General features: G+C 37.1%; 1 protein-coding gene and 1 pseudogene across 1 annotated transcript in view; both read left to right on the top strand.

Moving 5' to 3' along the window:
* UBL3 (ubiquitin like 3) overlaps positions 1-24,020 on the top strand; it is a 78,178-nt gene that overhangs the window by 42,287 nt on the left and 11,871 nt on the right. The window lies entirely within an intron of this gene.
* Positions 1-24,020, top strand: part of LOC143679676 (BTB/POZ domain-containing protein 1 pseudogene) — a 36,292-nt pseudogene extending 12,272 nt beyond the window's left edge.

Genomic DNA, 24,020 nt, shown 5'->3' with positions numbered 1-24,020 from the left:
CTAATTCTGATAATTTGGAGATTCTTCCTTTATCTTTCTCAACTGTCTGTGCAAAATACATCTTCTATTTTTAAAAGATGTGTTTAATAACTGTAACTGTTTATTGTCTTCTTTTAAGGAATTAAAAAAATTAAAACATACCAAAATTCTATTTTGAATAAACTTTCCACAGTTTTTACATTGACTGCTTTAACACCAGATGACACTGGTATAGTTCCAACACTTTCATTCATGAAAAGTTTAAAAGCTTTCATTTGTTTTTTGTTTTTTCTTTTCCTATGTTGAAGTAAGTCTTCTTACGTTCAAATTTTTAAAATCTTTTCCACCTAAACAAACACCATGCAACCATTGAAGTTGCTTTCCATGTTTACTGACTCATTTGATAGGAGGTCAGGCTGCATTTGTTCAAGAATCATATTGATTGTCTCCTGACTCCTAATTTGTCGCAATTTCAATACATCTTCATTCCATAATTTATTTGAATGAGTGTGTGTCATTTAGGGCATTGTTGCTCTGACAGGTTGGTAGACTACTGTGTGCAACCACACCAAATGGTTGACTTGTCTTCTTCTACCTATATTTTATTAAATTGCTATGTAATATTCCGCTGGATTGGTCTGCATATTTTTCTTTAATCTTTCCCTTTTGTTTCTGGACATATTAGGTCCATTTGCATTTTTTTTTCTTTGTTAGGCTTCAGAAGTAAACATTTGTATATGCCATAGCTGTTTTTTCCTTCAGAATCTTTTTTTTTAGTTATTTACATCATATCAATTTCCAGAAACAGGCTTTGTCAGTAAAAGAGAGGGGACATTTCTGACGGGTCATGATATTTATTGCCAGGGGGCTTTCCAAAGGGCTTACACTGTGGCAGCCCCTCTCCTTCCCTCAGGTCTGTCAGCCCTTTGGCCATCAGAGCTCATTAGTTCACTCAGGGTCAGAAGGGGAAGAGGCTGAGATTTAAATCCATGGGTTCAATTACTTTGTTGTTATCTCCTGTCATAAATCCAGTAGAGGAAGATGTCAAAACTAGTATGTCAAAAAGTATTAAAATTTTTAAAAATTATTTGTGAAGTGCAATGACTTGTGGTTTTGAATTACTTATAGGATGGTAGGAAAGTAAAACTTTTTAATAGTCATAAATAGAGACATGAGAGGTAATGCTCATTCAGTAATTGGGTTTTACAGTAAATTGAAGCATATGGGTAATGATATAGCCACCCCCACATGTCCTCTTTTTTTGTTTGTTTTTTAATGTACATCAGAATAATCTATTGTTTAATAATGTAAGTTTACCAGCAGATATTATAAGCAGATGGCCAGACAGGACTGGCCTGTATAAGTATTAAGAGATACTTAATTTTAGCCTCTTTCAGACAAGACTAACCATTAAGTCCATACCATTATCGTTGTAGTATTTCCCATTTCTTTAGGAAATGGAATTTTTTTCTGGTATCATTTTTCTCAGGAAAGGGCCACTAGAAGTAACTGCATAGAACACTATTTTCCTTGTCTTTAGTTGGATACTATTTTCTTTGTGTTAATCCATTTCCTTTGCAGTGACGGTAGCATTTTTCAATTTAGCACTAAGTTCTGGGTCAAGGTGAACAAATAATAAATTATTTGTTCAAAGGAACCAGGGATTATATCATACTTGAGATGGAGTTCCTTAATTCTCTTATGAGTCCAAGTCCTATAATCTTGGGGTTTAGTCATGGAAATTCGGTGTCAAGGAAAGACTGCCCCATCTCTACCCTCTAATTCTAGTCCATGTTGATGATCCTTGGTCATACTTTGAGGTGTGGATATACTGGGAGTTGAGGAAAATTCAGCAAGGATGACATCTATCCTAGAGTTAAAGCTACATTTTAGAGAATGTACTTCATATTCAAGTATTTTCAGGGGTAATTTGTGAATCTTAGTTAAGACTCTACTTTGCTGTGGGGAACAAATGTTCTTCCATTGAGAGGTGACTGTTTGCAGACACACCTGAAGTTCTGTCTCTGCAACTTGTGTCCTCTGTCTGGTGGTTGGAGACTTGTTATGAAATAGGGATCCAGCCCTGAGGAAACTGGGGCACTGTCTGTAGTTTGAACTAGGAAGTCTGATTGTAACACAAGGGAAACCCTCCGTGAAGTTCTGCAGGTCTTAGAAGTCAACAGAAGAAACATTCCAAATCTTCATGTCTTGAATGCTGGCCTCTGCTAATGATGGAGGTGATAGCAGGAAAGGAACCACTCTAGAAGCAGTAATCTTTGGCAAAATAGTCTTGAGAAGCCAGGTTACCCTGCATAAAGTTGTTTTTTAATATTTTTATTGAGAAATCTTCACTGCATAGAGTTTTGAGGCTGAGAAAAATATCCAGATCAAGCCATCATCAGGTCATGCTTTCCTCTTGAGCATGGGTTGTGGGTGAACCTGGACTCCTCTGTCACAGGGTAAGGCACATGGTGTCATCTGCTGGTCTTGCCTTTCTCTTTTGAGTGTCCTTGCTTTCAGCTTCTTGCTTCATTGGTTTTCTCACCAGTGTCATCTTAAGGAAACTTTATCCTCAATCCATGGATTCTATAAAATATAAAATACTTTCAAGTTTTGGGCTCTCTTAACTACCCACAACTGTGGTAAACTCTCTCTCGAGATTTGGACTGATTTTTAAAACAAGCAATATAATTCAAAACTAAATCTGATAAACAAAATGATGTCAAACTGTATATTATTGTTCTAGGCTTAAAAAGCCAAATGTGACAGGCAAAATAATAAGACAAGGTTTATGTATGTAGAGGTTGTAGAAAGGGAGGTGATGGAGAACCAAAGAGGGAGGTAGTCCTTCACTGGGTGTGAAAATACTTCCAAAATGTAAGTTCAGATTCTTTCCTCCCAGTGGCAGCAATTGTTTACATCTGGTCAAAGAGAATTCTTTATACGCATTTATCTGCATATAAAAAGTTGTGGATTTTGTTAAAGACTTAATTTTATAGTCTTTGTATGTGGAACCAAAGAAAATATGTGAGAATATAATTTATTGTGGTTAGATACCATTAAACCATTTTTGCTTAGCCATATAGTATCTTCAGTTAATTTTATTTTCAAATGGTTTGAGATATCTTTTTTTTCCTGAGTGGTTTAAAATGTGAAGTTATTCTGTTGCCCTAATTTTCTCCAAGAATGTGTTCCTGATGATTGAACAAGTTAAAAGAGCTACCCAGTGATTCTCAGCTAGGGTAATTTTACCCCGTAAGAAGCATTTGGCAATGTCTGGAGACAAACACTGCCACAGCTTTGGGCAGGCAGGGAGACTGCCACTGGCACCTCGTTGCTAGAGGCCAGGGATGGTGCTTCACGTTCTGCAATGCACAAAGCAGATCCCCACAACAAAGAATTTGCCAGTCTGAAATATCAGTAGTGCCAAGGTTGAGGAACCCTGGTTTAGTCTAAAATCTTGGGCTCCAGAGAAGGTCAAATTGGTAGTCAGTCTGCCACTTACCTGACACGGTGTGAAACCGCAGTTAAGCCTGTTTCCTTCTCTGGAAAATAAGGATAGTGTCTTCCTCATGTGATTAACACAATATCTAACACATGGTAAGGCCTTTATTATTTTTATTGTTATCAGCATCAATAATAACATCCAGCATGTCAAAAATTCTAGGAAGTTTTACAAGTACTATAAGCATCTTAAAGTTTTCGGGTTCCTTTGCTCAATTCCCTAGTTTGGGAAATAATTTCTACATACTGTATGGCATGGCTGTGCCACACAGCCTAGTACTTGTCTTTCACGTATTTTCTAATGACACTTGCTTCAGGCTACCTTATTCTGATTTAAATTATCAAAATAATAATGGTTATTAAGGGCTGTGAAGAATCTTTCAAATGATTGTGACTTTGGCATGAAGGTTGTTTGTAGGTCTGTGAGCTAATGCCTCGTCCCTGCGGGGTCGCCTCTTGGGGAGCTGAGCTGCTGTGTTTCGTCAGGGCAGCTGCGGTGGTCATGGTGACCGGCGTATTTTCCTCTTCCTCTCTGGTGGCTCTTGATGATTTTATTGACGCACTTTAGGGAGGATGGTCCGCTGACTCTGTACTTGTTCCATGCCCTCATTAAGGATATTTAATAATGCCACTGCAACAGCCCGCTCTGAAAAACTGGCTAATGGTGGAGAGGAAGTAAAAGAAAGTAAAGGCAAACGGTCCTGGGTGAGGAAATATAAGTTACATATGTGTGTAATTAATTCTCAGAGGATTACAGGTCTAAATATATGGGGAATCTGATATATAAGTTAGGAAGTAATTGAGCAAGGTTAGGAAAAGGACAAATCAAGGATAGTCATTCTCATTCATTGAAGTTAATTACTCTTTAAAAATATATAAAAATAAGACTAACAGTTACGGTCTTTAGAATTTACATTAAATATTCACATTTTAAAAATTTGATCTTTGCAGTATCCATGAAGGTAGTTAACATATAAGTAAATCAGAACATCTTCTAAATGCATGTGGATAATGTATCAAATGTTACTTAAATTATAGATATGAAAATGTTTAGGTTGTGAAAATAAATTGGGCAGTGTCAGCGTAGAATTAGAAGAGGAAGAGTAGGGCGGGCCACGGTAGCTCAGCAGGCAAGAACGCTTGCCTGCCATGCCCGAGGACCCGGGTTCGATTCCCGGTGCCTGCCCATGTGAAAAAAAAAAAAAAAAAGAAGAGTAGTGTTCTGTCTCCAACACTGTCCTGGCTGTTGAACACAAATATTTTAGGAGACTTTCAAAAGAAAAAGGGGGATTCACCAGATAATTACATCTTGATGAAAATATCCTATAAAGACATTAAATTCAATTTTGCTTATACTCTTCAAACCACATTTTACTCACTACCTAACCCTGTTTCCTTGTGAGCATAACATCTCTTTCACGAGATAACAAAGTACCCAGCATATAACTTTTTCTCCACTTTCCTTTTTTTCACCTGAAGAAATGTACAGTTTTGATGGGGAAGCAAAAGACAAAACAAAATACAGGGCATGGATAAGAAAAGTAGTGCATTATTTTTTTTTCCTTCAGAGCTTTTCAATAGATTGTGCTTTCATAACGCGTTTCTACTAACTAATTTGCAAATAATTAATTTATAAATACATTAACTTACTTATTCCATGCCACTATAATTGAAATGTCAGTGATTAAAGAGAAGATGCACTTATGAACCATATTCTACTAACTTCAGGTTTTCCCTTAAAACCTTCCTGTAATTTCCCTAAATCTAGATATGGTTTAGATTCACACCATATCAATGGCATCTTTTATTATTTTGAAAGTTTTTCATATGTTTATTATAATTACTAACTGCAAAGATAGGCATTTTGTGTTTTTGTTTTGCTTCTTGGCAACTCTCTGGCAATTGAGGTGAACATCACTAATAATATATATATGTATATATTTTTTTATGGGCAGGCACCTGGAATCGAACCTGGGTCTCTGGCATGCATGGCAGGCAAGAACTCTGCCCGCCCAGCCACCGTGGCCTGCCCCACTAATAATAGTTTAACAAGATGTCTTGTTCAGAAGCTGCTGTGTTTGAGGAAAGAGAACCTTCTCTTTTCATTTATAGAAGGACATCATTTATGTTAGTGACAGGCTGCTGAGGGGTCTCACTGTCATCTCCTGTAAGTTATGGAATCATTGGTGTAACTGCTACAGAACAGGCACAGCTGGGAGTTGTGGCTGCAGTCAGGGTTTCACCCTTGTCCCACCAGGACCTCTTTGATCTTGAAGAAACCTTAGCACTTGAGAATATAGCCCTAAAAATTACATGGGAAAGTTGATCTAAAAGTGTTTGTGATGATACAGTTGTTTTCTTATTAGACAAATATCTTTTACACCCAGGGAGATTTTTAATTAAATATAAAAAGAATGCATGGGATGAGCAATCTCTCCATATTAGTAGTTTACGTACTTTCCATATTTAAGAAAACTGTCTTGTTCATTCCAATTTTTAGGAGCTTTTCATTGTAGAAAATTCCCCCAGCACACATAAAAGTAAAGATAGTATAATGGATCCCTATGTACCTATCACCCTGGCTCAACAGTTAATCACATGACTAAATGATGTTGAACGTTTTCTCATATTCTTGTTAATCAATATAATTCCAATGTAAATACGTTATTGAGTTTTGATTTTGACTTGTGGGTTTTTGGTTAAAGTTTTACAAGCTTGTGTTCAGTGCTGGAATATTTATGAGAACTTAAAAGTTTAATTTATTGGATTTATAAGAATGATTAAATAATTGGGAAGCCTTGCCATTAGATAGGTGAATATCTAAAAAAGAAATAGAATTCATTCAATTTATAATTATAATTAATAATTGCAGTTTAAAACCTAAGTGATTAACCAAAAGCTACTAGTTACATTTTTGTCAGGTTTGTAAATTGAGTAAAATGTTAAAGCTAACTTTAAAAGCTTAATGGAGGTCCCTCACCTCCCTCACTTCTCTTTTTGCGAGAATGCCTGCTGTGCCGTTGAATTCTTTCTCACAGCATGGCCAAGAACCTGGAAGCCGAAATCCAGCAACATATTTTAGTGAGCCAGACAGGAGTTGCTTCTCTTCCCTAACCATCTGAACTGAGAGTCAACTCTGGTTTAGGCCCAGGAGAATTGGGTCCATTCCAATCAGAGTATTTGCCCCTGAAAGTTAGAGATGAGGTTGACAGGATAAGTGAAAGTCCCGCCTGTCTTGCTAGAAGTGAGCAAAGCCTTGAGAGCTGAAATGAGTGGTGCTTCCAGTTTTCTACTGACAGTCCTTTGGGGTTCCTGCAATGAAATTTGGATGAATTCCACAGAGCTAAAAAAGAAAAAAACTTATTTTCTATTGCCTGGAGACTGGCCAGCGTTGATGCCTGAATTGCAACACTCACCTATAGTCCTAAAATCTTTCTTGTAAAGCGGAGGGAAAATGGCAAAAAATTCTTATGTACAGCTTTTTGTAACCTTATATCAGAATAATCCATGAAGAGCTCTTGCAGATTATGTTATGCCCAGAAGGACCCCGCAAAGTTTATAGATGATTAAAAATATGGTATTAAGATATAAATTTTTAAAAAAGCTTAAGGGAGGTCTAACTTTGAATTTGTAATTTTCAAAAATCAAATTTTAAGTTTTAATGCCAAAACCAAAGTAAACATCTAAATAGTGTGTTCAAAAAACAACTCTCACTAGAAAGAAAAAAAACACACACAACTTACCTCCTCAGCCTTTTAACACATGGCTTAATTTTTATCATCCAGTTGGTTCTGTTATGGCACTCCTAATATGCCTTTTCCTTTACAATGGATCTTTCAAAGTTTCTTTGTCTTCTGTTCTTTTTCTTGTTTTTTGTTTGTTTGTTTTTGTTGTTGTTGTTTTCCTGGTCTCTAGCATCAGAATTGAGCAGCAAAACAATTATTTTTAATGCCATTAAGAGTACAATTTTAAAATTATTTCTTATTTTAAAAACAAAACATCTCACACTACTGCCATCACTGAAACACTTTTCAGAAATGTTCCTCAGTATCAACTTTGCATAAAATTGGAAGCTTTGACTTGATAGAGACCTTGGCATTTTAGTTTAACTTGTACTTTGACTAGTTGTCTTGGAGCAATCTCGGGCAAGTCATTTATGTATAAGAAGTGCAGTTTCAAGAATGCCAGTACGATTCACAAGGAGTTGCACACCATTTTGAGACACAAGTTATTATTCTGAAGCCAAGTTGCAAGTCAAAGGACTTATCCCTAATTTGCGGGTTCAACCAGTGGAATCATGGCTCTGTGTCCACTGTTCTGCCACCTGGAAGGCAAGTTCCAACTGCTCTTTCAGGTACACCTTGGTCAGGGAGAGGATCAAGTGTTTCACACTTTTGTTCCCACGCCAGGTGACCCAAGAACTTGAGGATTGTAACCTTGAAATTGTCTGCAAGTTGAGAGGGCATCGTGTCATACATGCTCCACCCCCGGGTCCTTGAGTCAAAGCTACTTTTCCCTTTCACTTCATTTCACTTCTCCTTTTCGTTTTCCCTTTTCTTTCTTTCCCTCTAGTTTGAGTCACCACTGGCTTTCTCTCCATCTTCACCCTTGCCCCATTCTTTTTGTCTTCACAAAACAGCTGACCCCACAGGCACACTGGTGAATCTTTCTCGTTTGATCCTGTGTTAACAGTTTCTTTGAATTTTTGTTTCCTGGGATGAGGTGATGGTGCTGCTAAGATTGCATTACCAAGAAAGCAGTAGTGGAGGAAGAGTTAGAGAAGCGAACAGATTAAAGAACAAGTTCTAACCCTACCCACAGTACATATAACATGCAAGGTAACACTAAGGAGTAGAGTCAGAGGTTAACTCGGTATACTTCTGGAGTGATTAGAAGAACTCATGGCAATATTTGCCCTGACAGTTAACTGAGATTTGTTTTTGTTTTTTATGTCAGAAAAGACTCTGGTTTGTTTGGGAAGCATTTTGAAGCAGATATTTAGTTCAAGTGCTCCAGCTTACCTAAAAGACCCTGACCATACAGATTTAGATGTAAATCCTAAGCATACATGCATGAGCAGTCCATTAAGCATCATTTGATTGAGTAAAGTGGTGAAATCACTTACCTTGAGGGATTTGTAAATGTTAAAATATAATGTCTTAAATATTCTGAAAATAAAAGAAACTCTAATATAAGAAATGAAGTGATAGAAATAGTGTTGCTAGTTCTTGTAATGAGTCCAGAGACTCATGTTCTTTTCCAGACTTTTATGTCTTTTTCATGGTTAGTTATTCTGAGTTCTTATTGATGTAGTGTAGCAACATCTGAAATTCTTCACATATTCTTGAGGACTGTATTTAATAGACATGAGTATAGGCTGTTAAAATGCTAAAAATAATACATTGCTGAGTATATAGTCCAAGTAAGAGTGGTGTCAAAATTCGTAGACCTGAACAAATTTTTTTGGACTTCGCACTATCTTGTTGTCTGTTTATAAACCATAGACAAATTTTTTAAAACTCTGAACCAAAGTTTCTAAATTTGCAAAAAGAATAGTGTGATATTTTCTAACCCAGTGTCAGAGATCCTTTAGTTTTTGAATTTGTTTTTCTGGTAAGTATGCATCTTGCTGTTTTTCCATCTGCATCTTTGTCTAACCTGTTGATAATGATCTTTCCTGCTTACAGATATTCCTCTTTTGCTTCTTCTGTTGATCATTTGCGTTTTCCCAGGAAGCCACCTCTCCTTTTAAGAATTTTTTCCTTTTTAGCTTGATTTTGTACTTTAGTACTCTGCAGTTCTGTCCCTTATTTTCTCTCTTTGAAGCCATCAGCAGCTATTTGTTTTGCTTTCTGTAAGGTAATACTCAATGTTTCAGTGCTGCTGTATTGATATTCTGTAACAAGTATATTTTATGAGCATCCAGGTTTTTTTAAGAATACATGAGTAGTATGATACATTCACCTCCAACGACTAGCACTCAATGATTATATTAACATTCTTAGAAAGTGTGCAGAATTTTATGTATGCTAATAATATATCTATTGCTATGTAATGACTTAGATACATTTGTCATATTGACCTACTTCATTCCCTGCTTGCTATGTAGAGTTCTGCTGCTAAACAATTTGTCAGACCAATCCTGAGTAAATTGATATATCGTTTATTAGTATTTTAAATTTAATAAATAATAATTAGTGAAAACACAATTGTACTAGTAAGAATTCAGGAGTGTTCCAGAGACATGAATTTATAAATGAAAATCTCAATATTAAGAGCACGTGACTATCTGGGGCACCACCAAGTGACGGTATCACTAGTCACAAATTGAGGCTAATTGTCTGGGGATGCTGAATAGGACTTCAGGGAATAGGCAGTGTGAAACAGTCCCTTTCTTCATAGAAAGAGAGAATGTATTCTTAATCAGGAGAGCTTGCTATCACTTTTGAACAATGAGTTGACTGACAAACATATTGTAAAGAATAGAGTGATTTTTAAATGTCTTTTTCTTTTTTCCCCCTTCAGGACAATTGTTTTTTTATTATCACTGTGCCCTGTTTCAAGGCTTGTATTCCATGAAAATTCTGTATGGAAAATAGTGAGTCTGTCATCCCCTAACTGTACACAAGAGCAAACAGTGTTAGAAAACATTTTTTCCCAGTAGTTGCTGGTAGCTCCAATTCCTGATTATACATAAAGTACCCTTTTCCATTCACATTGCTGAAATGTTTTAGCAGTGTTGGCTGTAATGTGGCGTACCCTGGTACGTTGTTTATTCATCTTCCAATATTTGAATACCTATCTTTTTTTCAGACATTGTGACTGAGGTTTACCATATGAATTAATTAAAAATGCCTTTTCCCCCTTTATTTGATCTAAAAACAGGATTTAGTTGGGGAGGGGGGAGCAATATAGCAAAAGATACCTCATCTCCAAAATTGTTCTGTAACCACACATGAAAATTGTATTTTGTGCCCAGAGAAATATTAAAAGTTTTAAGAGTCTTGGCCCTCAAAGACCATGATTTAATTGGAGAATTAAGATATATACATAACTGCATCTTGTCTACAATAAATGATGTGACATATATGCTGTGACTATAATTTATCATTTAAATTAAAGTACTTTTGAGAGCAAAGGCGACACTTGACAATAGTAGTGAGTTGTACATAAATCAGAATTTGCCAGGCAAACCTGGACATATGGTTGCCCTAACAACCAGGTGGGAATTCTGAGGAGGGAATAAGCTCTCCAGGCTGGAATGGACACGTGTGCTCCAAAAGGTCAGGCAGTCGTTCTAGTGATTCTTGTGAGGATGAACTTTATAACAGATCTGTCATTTTGGGTGGAATAGAAATTTGGGTGGGGAAATAGTCGCAGTTGAACTGAGAAATTTGAATTGTGAACTATATGACCCTAAGAAGTTAGTTAACCTTTTATTGTCCCAGTTTATCATCTGTAAAATGGAGTTGATAATATCAATCTCATAGTGATGTGAGGATTAACTGTGTACATCATGCAAAGTACTGCTTTGGTCAGTAAGTGTTACCTTTTTTAAGATTAACACATTTTAAACTGATGACACTTTGACAACGTGCAGGTTGGATTGGGACTGAGAGGTTGGTAGCAGAGAGAATTTGAAAGAATCTGGTAACTTGGTAAAGAGAGGTAAGAAAAAAAGGGCAGGGGTAATGATGGCTCTGAGCCCTCAAGTCTGAATGGCTGGGAGCCTAAGAGAATTTAGCAGCAATAAGGGAATCAGGAGGAATACCTGTTATTTGGAAAGAACTAAGCATAAATATAAACAAACTGATTTTGAGGGGACAGTAGAATGGCCAATTAGAAAGGGTCACCAGACAATTGGAGAAATGAAAGTGGTATTCCCTGGAGAATTAGTTTGAGAAATGTTCCAAATATTTGGCAATTAAATCCTTGGGAGTGGATGAGATAGAGTGTTGGGTAGAATGGAAATTTGTTAAGAGAATCTTGGGAAAGCTGTCTCTAGAATAAAGAGGAGAAAGAACTAAAAGGGAAGGATCAGAAAAGCAGGGGTGGCATTCCCCAAACTTTGTTTCACCAAAAACTAGGCCTGTGGGATGGTAACAGATAATATGGGAAAGAAAAGGGATTCTGTGGTCAAATGCTGCATCTGTGTTAAAAGTTAAATTTGGTCACTGCAAGAATTCTCTGGGCTTTTTTTTTTTTTTTTGCGCGGGCAGGCATTGTGAATCCGGCATGGCAGGTGAGAACTCTGCCTGCTGAGCCACCATGGCCCGCCCTCTGGGCTTTTAATATGTTAATGTCCATGGCAGATCTTCAAGAGGAGAATGTATGAAGCAATCTTTCCCAGATTTAGCTGATCACTGAATTCACCTCACGCCTTCCCCCATCCCCGCCACCCCCCAGCATATCTCATGAGGCACATGTTCTAGAAAACACACTTTGGAAAACTTGGTGTAGAATTATGGAAAGCTAATGAGGAAAGATTTTCAAGAAGAAAGGAATTACCAACTATGCCAGATGTTACAGAGAGACTATGGATGATGAAAAATGAGAAGAAACCTTTTAGTTTTTTTATTAGATGACCCTAAGTGACCTTTAAAGAGTACAGTTCAGTAGTGTGGCTTCATTCAGTCCACGCGGGTTTGGTTTGCATCATTCCATTTTTTTTAATTCAGTTATAAAGTGTGATTGATAGAAATAACTTGGTTATTACTGAATATTTATGTGTTCTATGTATATTACTTTTATTATACATAATAAAATAGTTATATTTATAAATAACATGCCCTTTTTATTTAATGTTATTCATATGAAATTAGAGCCAAAATTAACAGCCATCAAGAACAATCCTTCAGGGAACCATTAGTTTCCCTTCTATAGGACAAGGTACACATTTAAATTATTTTCTTTTCTAGCCACGACCATAGTGATCATGTCTGGAATTATGGGTGAATGGGAGGTTGGCTTCATATATACAGCAGCGATTGAACTGACAAAGATGGACACTACAAGGATGTGAAGGACATAGGTGAAAAAGGCCTTTCCATGCTTTCCCCTGGTTGGAAACTTGAGCATGGTAGAAAATATGTGAATATAAGACCTGGTAATAAATGCATAGGAGCACCCCCGAACCACTACTACAGAGGTAAAAATTGATATGTCATTGCTTGAGGTGTCAGAGCAAGAGAGTCAGTAGTGAGGAAATGTCACAGATGAACTGATGGACCATGCTGGAGTATGTTTCCAGTGTGCAATCCACAGTAGACCACACCACTGAGTACTAAAGCCAGAGTCATCTGGACACAGACTCGATGGTTCATGGAGAGACTGGCAGATGGCCACATACTGGTCATGGGCCATGATACTGAGGAGCAGCAGCTCTGCCCAAGCACATCATGAGAAGATTTGAGCTGCACATTCTACGGCGGAGATCATGCTGCTGTCAAGTAGGAAGATGGCACATGCCTTGGGTTTTGTAACAGAAATATAGCACATGTACAAGACAGAGTTCTAAGAAAGAAATACATGGGGGTATGAAGACTATGATCAAGTGTGGGGGCTGTGACAATGAGAAGATTCCCCTCAGGGTTCCCAAGTCCATCAGTAGGAAAAGCATGGCATGCAAGACTCTGTACTTCCACATATCAGAAAACCTTGTAAGCAAGAGTTCAGTAATCAGGGTAGATTTGAGCATCTTTGGGTAGTTTTACTTGATCCTGAAGAGGCAGCCAAGTTATCCCTCATCTCAGCACTCACATCTCAGCCCAGACCTTTGGAGATGCAGAAAGGAATCATCACCCCAGGGAAAGCTGTCAGAGCCCAGAAGCCTGGAGAGAAGACCGGCAGAGATCGCCCCAGCCCTTCCAGAGCTATGGCCACCGTCGCCATCTTGCGTCCATCGTGGCTGCCTTGTGAATGGCTGTTATTTGGTTTTTAAACAAAGAGGAGAAAAGAGAAACTGGGAAAGTCTATAGATAATTCCTTAAATGCAGACTTTTGGAACAGAGGGTCTTAGGGTCAGTGAATAGTCTGTAGAGGATCCATGAATATCTTGTACCACCATTCAAAATGTGATATTTATATACTTTTGTGGTTAGCTTTTTTTTCCTTTTTCATTGCTATATATTATATATTCACATACCACGTACTCATCCAAAGTGTATAATCAGTGGTTCACAATATCATCATATAGCTCTGCATTTATCATCACAATCGACTTTTTCTTTTTTGTGAAAAATAGCATATATACAAAAGAGCAATACATTTCAAAGCATGTCACAACAATTAGTTGTAGAATAGATCTCAGAGTTTGGTATGGGTTACAGTTCCACAATTTTAGGTTTTTACTTCTAGCTGCTTTAAGATACTGGAGACTGTAATGATTCAGCGATCATACTCATTTGATAAACCCTACTGTCTTTGTATAACTCTGCCATCATCTTTGATCTTTCTCCCACTCTTTAGGAGTATTTGGGCTATGCCCATTCTAGCTTTTTCATGGTGGAATGTGATTAGCTTTTTATATTTTATATTCTCGAGGGGCATTCTGCTCAAGAAAATCTTCATTTAAATTGCCTTGAAAGACCATCCTGATACAATACCTGAACTTTAACAAGTGTTTAATATTAATAAGTTCATTAAGAATATTCCGAAATGAGAGAATAAAGAAATATACAAAGAAGAAACTGAAGATCAACCTTAATTCAGAAATAGTGTTGTTGATACTTGGTACATACAAATTCTCCTAGACTGTGGTGCATGCATTTGTATGTGTGAGATGTACACACCCATGCTATTGAAACAAAGCTCTGCTTTTTATTTTAGGTCTAGAAATTGTCAGAAGAACTCGTACTTGATTTGAGTTTGTAAACTTGTGAACTGCTGTTGTTCCAGGGAGATGAGATACCAGCATGTTGTTTCAGGTTTCTGGAATAAAATATTTTGGCATTAAGAAGCCCTGATTTTGTTATATAAAATGACAGGAAAACAAAGTAGAGAAATTTATCATTTAAAATGGAAAATATAGTTAAATTTAGTCTTACTTTATACCATTTCTTAAACCTTTTAGTAAATAGTTTCTTTGTTCAGCCACCCATGAATATTCTGTATCTCTCTAGCTTCTCATAGCACTGTGAAGGGATTTATAATAATAGATGAATGAACAAAATATTTTTAAATCCAAAAAGTAGTTTCCCTTTTACTAAAAGCTGCTTCCCTTACTAAAGGGAGCCTCACATTTCTTATTTTATATTTTTCTCTCTGGAGTAGACTTGTGGTTTTTTGCTTTTACAATACTATTTTATAACCTCCTTTTTCTCACATAATATATCGTGGACATCTTTTCATGTCAAATCAAATATGTCTCTATCTCATGGAATTTTATGGTGAGTTTGTACTGTCATTTACTTTTATATATCCATATTGACGACATTAGGGAAAATAGAGTATGTTTTAGTTTCACCTTTACAAATTCTAAGAAGTCTTTTTTTTTCCTTTTTTTTTCTTTCTTCCTTCTTTATTTTAAAATATTATAACTTGAATAAAAGCCCAGTAGAAATCCATTTTAAACTTAAAAGATGATTCCAAGAAATAATTGAGTTCACGTCATATGTAACTCTTACGAAGTCTGAAGTTTTATTTCTTTCTGGTTAGACACATGTGGCTGCACTGTTATGAAGGGGATAGTTTTTCAGACAACAGCAACTAAATGGGCTCTTGTCAAGTGGTTTGGAACCATTGGAAGAGTCCATATAAATTCAGAGGATAATATGTATTTATCAATATTCATATATAAAGAGCACGGCCATGAATTATGATATACCTGTGAAAACTAAAATTCATATTGTATCAAGTACATGTCAGGTTCCTTACTTGAAGAATCACTGATTACTTATTTGCTGTAGGAAATAAATTAGATGGTGCTTTCTTCTAATTTAATCATTTTTGCAAACTGCTGCTAGAATTTTGTTCAAAAGGAACTTTTTGCCGTTTTGGGATCATATGACTTCTTTATAGCAGTGTGCTTTCATCAGATTCCTCTCCCCTCCAACTGTTAGGTTTGTAGCGTTAATTTTATTCTGGTTGAGAAAGGCAGTAAGAAATTCTTTGGAAAAGGACCTTTCATCTAGAACATAGATTACTTTTTTCTTCAATTTTTTATCTTTCAAAAACTTATTTACTGAGGAATAACATACAGGTTCTAGCATGAGTAGGAACCTGTTGTAAGTAAGCTCAAGTTGAATGCAGAATTATTTATGTGTAAACATTTTTCTAAGAGAAAGCGGTGTTGATGGTGGCGCTGGCGGTGGTGGTGATAGATAGGGAATCAAGGACCTTGTGTACTGATAGTTGTACAGTAGGTACCAGTGTATTCATTGTGAACTCTGCCATCTTAAGGATTTTCTGGTGTTTTTTATGAGAAAAAAATCAGTTACTGAAGAGGAAATCTTGGGTGACCCCAGGCACAGTTCAAACTGTACAATGATTCTCTTTTCTTTACCTATAAAGAATCCAGGCTAGATTGCCTTGCCCCACGGCTCAGCCCTGGACCAGACCCGTGTTTTAGGAAGCTCTTATTTACTTTCTTAGCAGAGGCCCAGAAGTATAGAAAACTATGTCTGTATTTTTGTGATTTAATGGGAAATGGTTTTTTAAAATAGCATCCAGTTCATCATGGCAGGCTAAAATTTTTAAGTCTAAATCCAGTAGATTTTAATTTTTTAATTTTTAAATTCTGTTATCCCCCTTAGGGTTTTCACTGTAAGTAAATCTGTATCCTTTGTCACACACATACCCCCAAGGAAATAAATGGCCATGCTGTTGAGATTAAAGTTGCTACTGTTATTAATTCTTCTATTAATCATAATAAAACTCTTTAAAATTATATTTTCTGCTTAATTTGTTTAGATCCAAAAGAAATTAATAGGATTGAAAGTTGTGTATAATTTTTCTCTTTATTTTTTTAAGAAGTAGTACAGTACAACTAAATTTTTTGTTTAGTGATATCTGCAGTCAACGTTTTTATTAATTCTGAAATAGAAAGTCTGTATTCCATAGAAATAGTAAAAACCTGCAGAAGTCCAATTCTGAAGATTCTTGAGGTAGTTGAATTAAAAGCATAATGAACTTTAATTCTGCTTTGTTCATTTATATATATTTTTCTGAAACCTAGTCTAAATGCTCCAAAGAGCTTGCTCTTTTTTTTTTTTTTTTAATAGAATCTTTATCTGGTCAGTGTTAAACATGTGAGACATATGGAAACCATTGCTTGTGAAGTAATATTGCAGAGATCCATTTATCTAGTTCCTTGCTATATGAATGATTTTCTTTCTGGGCCAAATGATTTTGGGGGTTTGCTTTCTTTTCCCGATCAGAAGACCTGAATATAATCATTCTATACTTATCCTTTTGTGTTCAGCTCGTTTCACTCAGCATTAAATCCTCTGGGTTCATCCTGGACCTAGGTTCATCCAGAACCTCAGCTTGTCTTCCTGCTGCGTAATATTCCATCATGTGTGTACACTGTACGCACCACATTTTGTTTTCTACTCATTGATTGATGGGCACTTGGCGTCTTTCCTTTTTTTAGCTATTATAAATAGTGCTACTATGAACATTGGTGTACAAATATCTGTTCACGTCACTGCTTTCAACTCTTATGGATGATCGTAGGGCAACTTGATACTTAGTTTTCTGAGGAACCACCAAACTATTTTCCACAATGGCTCTACCGTAATACATTCCCACCAGCAGTGAATAAGTGTTCCAGTTTCTCTACGTCCTCTCCAACATCTGTAGTTTCCTGTTGGTTTAATAGCAGTCATTCCTATAGGTGTAAAATATCTCATTGTAATTTTGACTTACAAATTATAGCTAGTGAAACATTTCTTGATGTGCTTTTTAGCCATTAGTATTTGTTTCTTGGAAAAATGTCTATTCATATCTTTTGCCCGTTTTATAATTGAATTGTTTGTTCTTTTGTTTTTGAGTTGTATAATTTCCGTATGTACACAGATTATCAAACCTTTATCTGATATATGATTACCAAATATTTTCTTCCTTTGGTTTGGCTCCCTCTTTACCTTTTTGACAAACTCATTTGAGGCACAGAAGCTTATAATTCTGAGGAGTGCCCATTTATGTATTTTTTCTTTCGTAGTTTGTGCTTTGGGTGTAAAGTTCAAGAAGCTATGTCCTATCAACTAGTTCTTGAAGATGTTTTCCTCTACAAATTTTATGGTACTCGCTCTTATATTTAGGTCTTTCGATCCATTTTGAGTGAATTTTGTATAAGATGTAAAATAGGAGTCTTCTTTCATTCTTTTCGCTATTGATATCCAGTTTTCCCAAGCCCATTTATTGAAAAGAGTCCGAATTCAGTGAATTTGAGGGCCTTGTCAGAGATTAACTGACCATAGATTTGATGGTCAGTCTCCATCTCCTCAGTTCCATTGGTCAATGCTTCTTCTGTCTTTTTGCCAGTACCAGGCAGTTTTGACCACTGTGGGTTTATAATAAACTTCAGTGTCAGGAAGTGTTAGTCCTCCCATTTCGCTTTTCGTTTTTAGGATATATTTAGCTATTCAAGGTTTCTTTCCCTTCCAAATAAATTTGATAACTACCTTTTCCAGGAATTCAAAATAGGTTGTTGGAATTTTAGTTGGTATGGTATTGAGTTTGTTGATCAACTTAGGTAGAATTGATATCTTGATGACATTCAACCTTCCTATCCATGGAATATCTTTCCATCTATTAAGATCTTTAATTTCTTTTTGCAGTGTGGTGTAGATTTCTGTGTACAGGCCTTTACATCCATCCCTAGTTAAGTTTATTCCTAAGTACTTGATTCCTTTAGTGGCTGTTTTGAATGGGATTTTTTTCTTAATTGTCTCCTCAGTTGAGGCCATTACTTGTATAGAGAAACATTGCTGATTTTTATGTATTAATCTTGTATCTGCCACTTTGCTGCATTTGTTAGCTCTAATAACTTTGCCATAGATTTCTCAGGATTTTCCAAGTATAAGATCATGTCATTTGCAAATGATGAAAGTTGTGCTTCTTCCTTTCCTATTTGGATACTTTTTGCCTCTTTTCTTCTGCCTTATCCCTCTAGCAAGAACTTACAGTACAATAGTGAATACAGTTGAATAATAGTGATGACATTGCGCATCCTTGTCTCATTCCCTATCTTAGGGGGAATGCTTTCAGTTTCTCATTGTTGAGAATGATGCTGGCTGTGGGTTTTTCGTATATGCGTTTTATGACAGTGGGGAAGTTCCCTTTGATTCCTACCTTTTGAAGTGTTTTTATCAGAAAAGAATGCTGTATTTTCTCGAATGCTTTTTCAGCATCAATCAATATGACCATGATTTTTCCCTTTTGATTTGTTAATGTGATGTGTTATGTTGATTTTTTATGTTAAACCACCCTTGCGTTCCTGGTATAAATCCCACATGGTTGTGTTGTATAATTCTTTTAATATATCATTACATTCAATTTGCTAAACTTTTGTTGAGAATGTTTGCTTCTATGTTCATTAGGGAGATTGGTCTGTAATTTTCCTTTTTTACAGCACTTTTATCCAGTTTTTGTGTTAGAGTGATGTTAGCTTCATAAAACGAATTAGGTAGTTCCTATTTCCTCAAATTTTTTGAAGAGTTTACACAGAATTGGTGTTAGCTGTATTTGAAATGATTGATAAAATTCCCTGTGAAGCTGTGTGGCCCTGGGCTTTTCTCTGTAGGAAGTTTTTTATTGTTGTTTTAATTTCACGGTTTTCATACAAAGAAAAGAGAGAAAAAGCAATAATTTTCAAAGAGCACTTCAACTAATAGTTACAGAACCCATTATGGAGTTTGTTATGGGTTACCATTCTCCTATTTCAGATTTTTCCTTCTAGTGCTCCAAAACACTGGAGGCTTAAAGAAATATCAGTGTAGTGATCCAGCAGTCATACTCATTTGTTAAATCCTATTTTTGTTGTTGTTGTAACTCCTCCTTCTCAAGAGCTTTGAGCCTTCTCCCAGTCTAAAGGGGTCTTTACACAATGCTCATTCTGATTTTTTTCGTCTTGGAAGAGGTGTTGACATTGAAGAATAGGGGGGATGTAATTAGTTGATAATCCTGGAGAGGCTGCTCCCTCTGACTTTCAGGATTTATCTGGCGTAGGAACTCTCTGAAGATTATAGGTTCAAGGAAAGCAAATTTAGAGCATGAAACTTTTATAGAGTCTCAGAGTGCTGCATGTTCATAAGAGTCAGTAGGAGTGATGTTGATTGGGTTTAGCTAACCATGCCCATTAGCACTAGCTAACCAAAGCTTGTATAAGAGTAGCCCCCAGAATAGCCTCTTGACTCTATTTGATCTCTCTTAGCCTCTGATGCCTTACTTTATTACACATCTTTTCCCCTTTTTGGTCAGAAAGGTGTTGTCAATCCTAGGTGCCAGGGCCAGTCTCACCCTGGAGAGTCACACTCCTCATTGACAAGGAGGCTTTCACCCCTGCATGTCCTCGGTGTAAATACCACTTGTGTATCTGGTAGATCTGGTAGATCTGGTGACCTTCAGATTCCCACTTGGAATGACCTTGGGCTGTGGGACTGGGTATTTCAGCTTCCCCAGCCCGTAGCCAAGCAAGTGTGCTGCATGTCAAGAGCCACGGAGGAGGGAGGGTAATGATTTTCCTTGCAGAGTTGGGCTTAGAGAGAGGCCACATCTGAGCAACAAAAGAGGGTCCCTGGAAGCAACTCTTAGGCCTTGTTATAGGCAGTCATAGCTTCTCCACTGCAGAAGTAAGGGAAAGCCTCAAAATCAAGGGTTTGATGGAGAAATATTCTGATAGCTAACTGAATCTCTTGTAATTGGTTCATTATTATCTTCTGTTTCTCCTCAAGTCAGTCTTGGTAGTTCGTATATTCTAGAAATGTGTCCACTTCATCTAAGTTGTATAGTTTGTTAACATATAGTTGTTCGTAATATCGTCTTATGATTTTTAAAATTTCTTCAGGATCCGTGGTAACAATCCCCCTCTCATTTCGGATTTTGTTTAATTTGCACCCTCTCTTTTTCCTTGTTTGTCAGTCTAGCTAGGGGCCTGTCAATTTTATTGATTTTCTCAAAGAACCAACTTTTGGTTTTATTGATTCTTTCTACTGTTTTTTTTTTTTTTTGTAGTTGTTGTTCTCCAGTTCATTTATTTTTGCTTTGCTTTTATTTGCTTTGGGGTTAGCTTGCAGTTCTTTCTCATGTTCCTCCAGGTGAGCAGTGAGGTTATCAAGTTTTGCTTGCTCTTTTTTCATATAGGCATTTAGGGTGATAAATTTCCCTCTTAGCACTGCCTTTGCTACATCACCTAATTTCTGATATGTTGTATTTTTATATTCGTCTCCAGGTATTCACCAATTTCTCTTAATTTCTTCCTTGACCCACTGGTTGTTTAAAAGTGTATTGTTTATTCTCTATATATTTATGAAAGTTCTGGTTCTTTAGTGATTATTAATTTCTGGTTTCATTCTGTCACAATCAGAAAAAGTGCTTTGAATAATTTCAGTCTTGTTAAATTTGCAAACACCTGTGTCCCAGCATATGCTGCATCCTGGAGAATGTTCCATGAGCACTAGGGAAGAATGTCTATCCTAATATTTTGGGGGTGTACAATCTATATATGTCTGTTAGGTCTAATTCTTTATCACATCATTTAAATTCTCTATATCCTTATTGATCCTCTGCCTAGTTGTTCCCTTCCATAGAGGAAAGTGGTGTATTGAAGTCGTCCGCTTTTATTGTTGAAACATCTATTGCTCCCTTCAGTTTTGCCAGTGTTTGCCTCATATACTTTGGAGCTCCTTGATTGGGAGCATAAACATTTATGATTGTTATTTCTTCTTGTTGAATTGTCCCTTTTATTAATTTATAGTGTTCTTTCTTGTCTCTTATGACATTTTTACATTTACAGTCTGTTTTATCTGATAGTACGGCTACTCCTGCTTTCTTTGTGTACAGCTTGCCTAGAACATCTTTTTCTATCCTTTCACTTTCAACTATTTGTATCCTTGGGTCTAAGATGAGTCTCGTATAAGTAGCATGTGGATGGATCATATTTTTTAATCCATTCTGCCAATCTGTGTCTTTTAATTGGTGAGTTTAGCCTATTAACATTCAGACTTGTTACTGTAATGGCAGTTCTCGAGTCTACCATCTTATTCTTTAGTTTTTGTTTGTCAGAGCTCTATTTTCTTTTCCTTCTCTGTCATTATGTCCTTGAAGTTACTGTTACTGATACTCTTCGGTATCCTACAGACCTCTCACTTCTGTCTTTTTTTTTTTTTTTCAGCTGACAGAACTCCCTTTAGTATTTCTTATAGGGCAGGTCTCTTATTGGCAAGTTCCTCAGCCTTTGTCTGTGAATATTTTAATCTCTCCTAAATTTTGCAGGACAACTTGCAGGATAAAGAATTCTTGGCTGGAAACCATTCATGTTCCGAATCTTAAATATATGATACCACTGCCTTCTTGCCTCCATGGTACCTGTTGAGTAGTCTGAGCTCAGCTTTATGTGCTTTCCCTTGTATGTAGTGAATCTCTTTGCCCTTACTGCTTTTATGACTTTTTGCTTCTCTTCGAGATTTGACATTCTGATTGGTGTATCTCTTGGAATAAGCCTATTTGGATTTATTTTATTTGAAATTTGTTGGGCTTGTTTGATTTGAATATTTATGTCTTTTATAAGGGTTGGAAAGTTTTCCCCCGTAATCCCTTCAACCAGCTTTCCTATCCCTTTATTCTACCCTTCTTCTGGAATACTGATTATTCTTACATTTTTGCATCTCATGTTTTCCGCCATTTCCCTGAGATTTAGTTTTATTTTTTCCATCTTGCTTGCCATTTCTTCTTTTGTGCATTTAAGTTCAATTGTCCCATCTTCTCGTTTGCTTATTCTTTCTTCTGTCTCTTCAAATCTGCTGTTGTGTCTCTAGTATACTCTTAATTTGGTTTACAGTATCTTTCATCTCTGTGAAATCTGCTATTTTTCTATTTATTCTTTCACATTCTACTTTATGCTCTTCCATTTGTTTTATTGATGTCCTTTATGTCTCTATGAACATTCTTGATTAATTATTCCAAGTTCTGTGGCTCATCTGGTGATTTCATTTAGTCATTTGGCTCAGTCACATCTGCCTGAATCTCCACGTGCTTTGTGATCTTCTTTTGCAAATGGGATATTTGATTGTCTTGATAAGGTTATTTTACAAGTTGATTTCTTTCCCTTGTCTAAGGCTTTGTATCTTTTTAGGTTTGTGTTGAAAGTTGCCTTTTGGATTTGGTTTGTAGGCCCTTCCCCACCAAACCAAGTCCCAGATCTCATGAGGGTATTGTACTTCTACTTGAAGCTTTATTGAAAGCTAGGCAGGCAGGCAATTTGCCAGACTGTACTTTCTGCTTCTTCCCAACAGATGGCGCTCCTGGGCACCCTTCTCCGCAGGCCCACTGCTCCCCAATTGCAGGTGCAGCTGCACTGAATGGAGACCCGATGTAATTCCAGCCAGGGCCTCTGGTCTCAGTGTGTGCTGAAAGCGCCCAACCCCGCGGCTGGGGGATAGGCAGTGTGCTCCTCGGCATAAATACCACTTATGTATCTGGTAGATCTGGTGACCTTCAGCTTCCCACTTGAATGACCTTGGGCTGTGGGACTGGGTATTTCAGCTTCCCCTGCCCGTAGCCAACCTGGAAATGTCTAGCAGCTACTCACAACACTCAGTTCGGCCAGCTTCTTCAGCCTCTCCTCCTCATCTGCACCCGTCTGAGGTCTCCAGGCCTCCATGGGGAAAGGGGAGTGATATTGGGAACCAAGCAAGTCTCTTCCCCTGGCAGCTGTTGGACTGGCACCACTCGGTGTCTCCCCGTCCTCCCCAGAGGAAGACCCTCCAGGCCCACCCAAACAGACCAGGTGCCCACAGCAGCCCATCTCCAGTGCAGGAAGCAGTTCTGTACCCTGGCCAAATGGTCTCTGTATGCAGGGAAAGCAAGTGTGCTGGCTTCTGAGTTCCCCAGAAGAACTCTGGAGGCAGAGCTGCGAGGGAAGATCTCCCGAGCCAGCTGTGGGGGTAGGCTGGATTCAGGGCCAAGCACCCGCACCCTGTTCTCTCCATCCTGGTTTCTCTGCTTTGCCATTCAGGGTCTCCCTGTGCAAGGTAGAAGACCCTCTCTGGTCACTCGCACCCTGGAACTACTGTTTCTTGTCATTTTTTTCTGTATCATCTCTCGTTACATGGAGCTAGGGTGAACTCAGCCTCTCCTCTTCCACCATCTTCCTTTGTTCATTTATTATGGCAAATATTATATGTATTTTAAAGAGTTGGAAATAAAATCATGCACTTTCATTCCCATTCTTTTTTTTTTAAGAAAATTTTATAGAATTTAAGTATATAAAAATAACCAGAACATGACACTAGCAGTAATTTAGAATGTGATTGAAATGCAAAGCCAATAAATTATTCTGTTTACTTTAAAATATCAAGTTTATATTTAAAGGAATT

Source organism: Tamandua tetradactyla, chromosome 4, assembly GCF_023851605.1.
Source record: "Tamandua tetradactyla isolate mTamTet1 chromosome 4, mTamTet1.pri, whole genome shotgun sequence".
NCBI lineage: Eukaryota > Metazoa > Chordata > Mammalia > Pilosa > Myrmecophagidae > Tamandua > Tamandua tetradactyla.
The sequence above is the reverse complement of the archived record's forward strand: the minus strand, read 5'-3'. Positions and strand labels throughout refer to the sequence as shown.